This window comes from Dreissena polymorpha, chromosome 12 (assembly GCF_020536995.1).
Source record: "Dreissena polymorpha isolate Duluth1 chromosome 12, UMN_Dpol_1.0, whole genome shotgun sequence".
In the NCBI taxonomy this organism is placed as follows: domain Eukaryota; kingdom Metazoa; phylum Mollusca; class Bivalvia; order Myida; family Dreissenidae; genus Dreissena; species Dreissena polymorpha.
Genome location: NC_068366.1, coordinates 39,340,648 through 39,348,986, shown reverse-complemented (window position 1 = coordinate 39,348,986; position 8,339 = coordinate 39,340,648). Strand labels below are relative to the sequence as shown.

At 34.8% G+C, this 8,339-nt stretch overlaps 2 protein-coding genes across 3 annotated transcripts in view; both read right to left on the bottom strand.

The window, feature by feature from the left end:
- LOC127853811 (organic cation transporter protein-like) overlaps positions 1-8,339 on the bottom strand; it is a 289,143-nt gene that overhangs the window by 171,136 nt on the left and 109,668 nt on the right. The gene's annotated exons all lie outside the window — the stretch shown is intronic.
- LOC127853818 (uncharacterized) overlaps positions 1-8,339 on the bottom strand; it is a 289,097-nt gene that overhangs the window by 194,709 nt on the left and 86,049 nt on the right. The gene's annotated exons all lie outside the window — the stretch shown is intronic.

The following is an 8,339-nucleotide window of genomic DNA, read 5'->3' as shown; positions in this document are numbered from 1 at the left end:
ATTAGGCCATACAACAACTTGTCCAGAATTTTACTCCTTCGTGCTATTTATTAATTTACCAGACATGATCAACATGCGAGGAATGTGTGTAACCCTTTGGGCGAAGGTCAATGTCACACTAAACGCCAAAGGCCAAACATGTGCATGATGAAGCTTGTTACATAATAACAAGAATTGACAATGGGATCGACATGCTGTTTACCGTCTTTTAGCAAGTTTTGCTGACAGTTTGTAAGTACTTGTTAGGACCATATCTAGATAACACAATACAGATCAATGCTTGCAGGCATTTCTTGTCGAACGTTTGCAATGGCATTGTAAATGTCCGCGATTGAACTCAAAGAATGTGGTTCCGATGAGACAGCTGGTTAAAAACATTTAGTTTTTTTCGAGAATGTATCGTGGTGTAAATTAACTACTACTATGTACTTCGCTGCATAATGATAATGACTGTCTGTTGAAAATACGTAAGTTTTCTTAAACCTAATGAACAATCAAAACGTCGCAATTTTTGCTAAAACTCCATTAGTTCCAAAATGGTTCCAGTCATTGGAAAAACAGCTCTCAGAGGTGAAGTCAGGTTTTTTGATAAAGTTTTGTGAAACATTTTGAACCCTAGTGGTCACCTTTGTGTCCAATAACCATTAATATGCATGAACGTTGCTGAACATTAGTTCTTAAGATATCTCAGCCGAGTCAGAAAATGTTTACGTTCCGTGATTCTTTATACATTTTAAGAAGAGAATTTTTTTAACTTTTGCGTAATTTCTGTACATTTACGGATTTTTTCCCCGTTTTTTGGTTGCGTAATGCTTGGAGGCTTTTAAATAAAAAACATAATCAGTACAAACGCTGCCTTGAGCCATGGACCTATGTGTGTATATGATCCTGCATGAGCGTAATGATGACACAAGACTCAATTATTGTTCTCCACACCAGTCTTTTTAACTACAGTCCCGATACGAAAACGGATCCCAGCTTGCCGCAGACCGACTAGACATTGCAATTGTTAGCTTGCATGCGCACATTTGTTCGAATGACGATGTGTGCGCTAACTTACACGAGGGACGATGTGCGCGCTCACTTGCACGAATGACGATGCGTGCGCTCAATTGCACGAATGACGATTCGTACACAATTGAAAGTGATATATGTGTAGAAACACACCCACTAAATTAATACTAACACTACACCTAAAGGTTATGTACACATTTAACGTATGTTGTACTACCTTCTATAAGGGTGTTTAGATCTAAACTTCAACTTTATATTGACTTAATTAACCAACGTCCCAAAGGAAGTATTAACATGTGTTATTACCATAGACCTAAGCAAGTATCGGATTAGCCTACCAGTGCCAAGGCTGGTATGACATATAATTTTACAATGTCATTTTATTGGTATAAAATGTCATTATAATAAGATAATATCAATTCGACATTATGATTATTAGATTACGAATTTAAAGGGGCCTTTTCACAGATTTTGGCATATTTTGAAGTTTGTCATTAAATGCTTTATATTGATAAATGTAAACATTGGATCTTAAAAGCTCCAGTAAAAAATCAAGAATAAAATTTAAAAAAGGAAAAAAAGTAGCCGGTACCAGGGCTCGAACCAGTGACCCCCGGAGTCCTGGAGTTAGTCTAAAGTAAAAATGCATTAACCCTCTCGGCTATTCGGCCGGGTATACACAGATTAAGTATTTTATACGTTATATAAGCAATCTTCGTAGTTTCGTTAATTTAAACGACAACAACAGAACTCTCCAAATTATTCAATCGTTGCAACGCTTTATAATTTTTAGGTTTTCAACTCGTCAAAAGATACATATAATGGCTGTATTGGACTGTGGTAAATGTTCAGTAATACTGTTTCCTCACAAATATCATAACTAAAACGAAAATTTGCGAATCTGAAACAACTTTTTTCAATTTTGTCAATTTACCAAACCGTGAAAAGATTCCTTTAATAAAATAATTGTAACGTAACAGCATATAATGTTAAATAAACTATTAGGGTTTTATAAAGAAAATATTTGAATGTTAGAAACAATAATAACATAAATGAAGTTTGGAAATTTAATAATAAATCTTTGTGATATATTGGCCATGATTAAAGGATTTGAAAATTATTATTCTTTAATTAAGATCTTTTGTTGCAAGTAAAGACATACATGTACATTCAATGTTAAAGTAGGCTAAATCAACAATTTGAAAGGGCAAATATAAGATATTCTAAACCTATGAATCTGTTTGGTAACTTATATTTATCGAAGGCAGCCCAATTGATAGTCTGTCAAAAGTATTGACACAGAAATTGTAATCTTATTAATTAATTTTGTACATCCATTGACTATGCCAGTGAACACGATTACAGTAATATCTTATTGTCACCAGACATACAAAATACTGCAACGGGAATCTTAATCTTAATAAATTATCTCTCACATCCATTGAACTATGTAGTCAAATCAGATGTATGAAAGGAATATTCGATAAATGGGTAAATACATAAATAATTTGGTTACTCCGTTCCCGGGGTTGTCATATTGGAACAGTACTCTAGCGGTCAGCCAATCGGCAAGCAACAAGCATTAAGGGAACTCTTTGACCAAACCAATTAGAAATCAACGTGACGCTTTGACCAATCAAATATATTTTATCCCACTTTTACAGCGAAATCGGTTGATTAAAGCCCCGTTGATTAAATTTCATCTATAATCAACGGCAAGGCTATAATCAATGGCACGAAATGACGTCATGAACTGCCGAACCGGGACTACTTTTTCCCACGCACCTCGTCACCTGTATTTGCCAAGTGCATCAATAATAAAAACAATCTCAAATGTTTGTCAATCTTAATGAACTTAAAACAAAGGAAAGTAGCAAAAAACGAGTTTTTTGTCATTTATTGTCATTAAAACCTAGTATTAGGTAAATTTAACACTATGCAAATAGGTTCTGTTGTTGTTGCTCCCCTTTGAAGAAGTTAGTTCGAGTTGCTGCCCTTTGACCGTAGAAAACAATCGTCTGGACCAAGAAATCATGTGTTCATTTACAAGCTGTACTCGGATATGCGTCCATCTGATTTTTCTTCAAAGCATCTTTTCTACCTGTCAATACGCACAAATGACACTGCATCCCGGTGATTCTTGCGTCAACAATTAGGTGTCAACAAGTTAGGTCAGATGCTGAAGGCCATGGCAAAAGACGCCGGCTTTCTCAAGCACAAGAGAATAACGAACCACTCAGTTCGCAAATTCCTGGTCCAAAAACTTCGAAATGCAAACATTCCACCCACTGAAACCATGGCCATAACAGGGCACACTAATGTCCAGTCAATAACCAATTATTCCAACATATCTGTTGAACAGCAGCAAAAGTGATCATTCTTGCTCAGTCCAGTTAATGTAACAATCCAACAGATTCCTCTTGTTCACCTTCATGCACCGAAACTATAGCCGAAATGCAGCCTAGACAACCACTGTCTACCGTCGAACAAGTTGATCTTGATGTTCGCCCCACCCAGTCACTTCACCAGAAAATGTCTTTCTCTAGTTCGAACAACTTTGCCTCACTTTGGTGCCACTTTCAACATTCAAAATGTTAATGTATATAATGAGCTTAAATCCAAGTAATATTTGTTATTTCGTCACGAATAACCACATATTATAACAAAGAAGCAAATATTGTGCACCTCGTGATCGACTCGATAGTTTGATATCGAAAGTGAATTGTGTGTGGTGTTAGGCTACGTTGTAAACAAATGTAGTTCCTTGTATATAACAACTTAATGTCATATTGATATCATAAAACTTAAAGATTTGCAATTCAATATGATTAAAATTGTAATTAATAACGCTCGGCACTTTGTTACAGAACGATATTCTGATTAAAAAAAATGATTATTTGATCAGCGGTTATTTATGGAACGCGGAGTAATACACTGACCTTGGTTACACTACAGTCATTATCAAAGTACGACAAACACTCATGAAAACTTATTTTGTTTAAATAAAAAAAGTTTACTGAATAAAAAGTGGGATAAATAGAATAATAGGTTAGTGTTGATTATATATAAAAATTTGTTTTCTAAGCCTCGCATGATAAACCTGATCTATAATCAACACTAACCTATTATTCTCTATATAAGAAATTGTGTTATTTTATGTTGATGTGTATTATTACGGAAGCCCTGGAGGGACATTTTTTGTTACTTGTTACGAGTTATTTGTTATTACATATTTGTTATTACTTATTTGTTTTGAGCTACTGTCTTACGAGGCAATTGGCCATTTTGATCATCGACACTCAAGACGTAGGACGTGAGTTTTCAATTATATTGTGAAGGTGGTTGTAAGTTAGTGGATAATTAAAATATAGTTTTCAGTTTATGAATTTGAACTAAGTAAGGAAAATGAAATTGGGGAAAATATCCGAAAGATACCGAACAAATACCAAATTTGCTAGATCGAGCTTTGTAGTCAGCTTGCTTCTGAAATAGCCACCGTTTTTATCTTTTCATTTTAGTGTGACTCTGGTCCTTCTGTTTGTAGTTTATTTATCATCGGCTGGTAAAATTCTGGAAAATGGGCCGCGGCCAGTGGCTGAACGAAATCATGAACATTTACTGTATAATTACCTTACTCAAGCGTTAGCTCATTTTTACTTGTATGCGCTCAGGATGTTTAACGTGTGAAAATGTTTAAATGTGATGCATGTTTATTTTCAGAGATTATCACATAAATGAGTGCAAGCGTATCCAAGAGGCTGAGAAACTGTTCAGTGCTGCTGCTTAAAACTAAAAGCTTGGCTACATGCTATATCCATCAAGCTGTTGCTATATACATCTACAGTTTTATGCGTAGAGGGCGTAGTTCCATCAAATATTCCACATTATGGAAATGGTCTCACCAGAAATGAACTAATTAAAATATACTTTATGGAAGGACTAAAATAAACGGAAATAGTCCGGTTAACTTTCAGGATCCTTTTCTAAAATGTGATGGCGACTAACTTATATAGTTTGAGCAATAGTGTGTATTATTTGATGATAAGAACTGTGTGTGTTGAGATAATTATAATACACTAGAGAGAATATCACTTCCTCGCAACTGTGATTTTTGTGTTCTCATGTGTACATAGATGTATATACTAATCGACTATTTGAATGATGTCATTGTAACATTGCTGTGATTTCACTGTATAGAACTGTTAAACATTGATATATTTGAAATTGCTATCTTTTATATATCTCATTTATACAAGACCTATTATTTATTAAGATTATAGATAGAAGAACCAATCGATGGCCAATATCAAAAGTTCATACTAAGTTTGCTTTACTTTTGTTCACGAATGATAGCGACGATGATTTGTTGTCCTCGATGTTAACCATTTTATTTACACTGGTCTAAATAATTATCCAGTATTACTACATGTCTTTCAGAATTTGAATTGATGTATATTCGCCTTAAGCTCATTGTGATATTTTGACTTTGAATATGAAATTATCTGGCTATGATCAAAGTTTTATTTATAAAATTATCTGGCTATGATCAAAGTTTTTATTTTATTTTATCGAAACAATACTGTGAAGTGTTCCCAGACAAAATATACGTTAGTGATATATGTGATAAGTGAAAGTTGTTCGATAAAAGCTGCTCATATTGAGTTAGAAAACCAAAGCTACACGTGAACTGGGCATTAATTATTGCATGTAATATTTTACTTTAGTACTCTGTCAACAGGGTATTCCTGATGTACAAATGTATTTTGATTTAATTGCATGGATGAACAACTACATTGTAGATGTGTAATATGCTTCATGCTGATTATTATTATTCCCATATGCATTTGCTGACTGTTATACCAAATATGGTACATGTCTTAATGTTATCATATATATTCCGGTTTGTTTAAAAATAAAAGTACCTTTAACTTTTATCTTTTGGTTTATCTTCCATGCAAAACAATACTTAAAGGAGTTTCATGGTGATTCCAAGGTCAATGTCTCACTTGTAGGTCAAAGGTGAAAAAAGGTTTAATTATAATTTTCAATCTTCACTGTAAGGGGACTCGACATGTTGCCCTTGGGTATTTTTTTATATTTCTTTCAAACACATTAGATTTGAAGATCCCTACTCTTAAGTACATGTTGCACAATTTTGATAAACAGGATCAACATATTGAACACCATGTGAAGTACATAGGATTTAGTTGGGGAAATTACCATCACATAATTAATTGTCAACTTTAATTAACCGATTGTATAACAATACAAGATTATAAAATTTATTTCGTTTTTATTTCAAAATTTTAATAAAACGATAAATAAAAGCATGAACACATTGTACCACATGATAAGGAAAAAAGCTAATCTGTGTTTGTATATATAGAATTATCATACACATACAAACATTATAGTGTTTGTTAACATTTATAAGAAAGATATTTCGGTATAGTTTGAAAACCAGGAGTCAAAATGACCAAATGCTTGAAAAAATTAGGGGTCAAAATGAAAACGTTTTGTGTCAAAATACTAGAGTAAATTCAAATTTGTTCATTTCTGAATGTTTACTCTTTTGTGATAGCTTATTTATCACAACCATAGTGAACTTATTTTCAAAAAGAATTATTTGCAACATACAAAATCTTTTTTTGTCATTTTGTTAAGTTGGATTATATAAAACAAATTTGTCAAAATGATGCAAGGCTAATTTTTCGCTGGAGTCAAAAATGAGAAAATAAAAATTGCATCAAATTGATGGAACCAACAGATGTTCTGTAGTCCTTTAAGTCCAATGTTTGATAAATTATCTCGACTACAAAACAATGTCACGGTTTCGAGCACAGTTGGGGCAGAACCATGGTGGTTCACTATCAAGTTCAGGGTCCGGCGATCTGATCATAATAAGTATTACCATGTTCTTTCAGGGTAAAATGTCCAATATCGTCTTCATTTAGGAAGTCCAATGAATTTATAGTCCTTGACGAGTCAACTAATATGTATGGACACTTGACCTCAATGACCCTTTTCCATGGCATGCACATAAAAATATTCTGTCTGAGAAAGTTCCAAGATAGTCGAACTCCTTTCAAATGACCAATCCACACTCCTCTACAGAGCATCTCTTGTGACTGGACTTCATCAATGCCAAGTATTCTGCCACGGCTTTTGGTTCTTGCCTTTGTCCATATCGTGTTGCCTTGTTGCCCTTAAATGACGAGCTACCCAACAAGGCTGCAACTAGAGACACTGTCGCTTGGTTTGACCCTTTCTATGCGATAACTCTAGAATGGCTAGCCACACTATTGAAGTTGGATGAGGTTATGATCCCCTGTCTGTACTTCAACCAGTGAACAGAATCCTTCTGCTTCCTTGTAAGCTTCTCAATTACCCTTTTCTCTTCTTCACTGTACTTAACTAATGCTTCACTTCCAGAACATTTCTCTTTTTGCTTGAGCGTTAATGGTTCTACACTTGTTGTCACAGAGAGTTCTCTTCCTGGCACAATATGATCGTTCATGTGATCAGCAATATCTGGGAGTTTGGAAGGACCACACGTGGCACTTAATGACTGATCATTTTTGGCTTAAACTTTTGCACAATCCAGGAGTAACAGCTTTAACCCAAGGAAGGTTTGGATAGTTCAAACTTAAGGTGTGATGCAGTACAGTTAAACTATCAAAGTTCACTGTTTGTAGTTGTTCTGGCAAAGGTTAAAACTAGTAACACTAAATTTTTTTATTTTATCCCGGAATGTTCTTCTTCACGGAGACCTCGCATATCGGCTTCGGATCAACCTTAGGGTCGTTTGGGACAATCCAACGACATAGTGTTTTTGTCAAACAGTCATCACCAGGATGATCCCGATAGCCACATGCCACAAAGTCCTTGATGCCAAAAAGCTGACCAGCAATATGTGTGCATGCTTCAACTTTTCTAGCAAACACAAGTGCATGACGCCCCTATTGATTCACCATTGTCACTGATGACTACTGTCACACTGTACTGAGTTCCACTAGTGTCACCAGATGGATTTGCCAGGAAGGTTAATGCAGTATTATGTTCGATATCGGTTCACGGGTTGAACATATAGCTACTGATATGGCCCGATTGTAATGCCTCTGAAGGTCTGGGGCAGGGTAACCTGAAATGATAATTGATTACATTTAATTCAAATCCATGTCATATAAATGTTGACTGCTGAAGCATTCAAGAGGATGAATTTTCTGTATGACTTAACAAATATGTTCAATTATTTAACATACTGACTTAGTGTGTACTAGGCCTTTGAGTATGATTTAAATTCCACCCCCCCCCCCCCGCGAAGA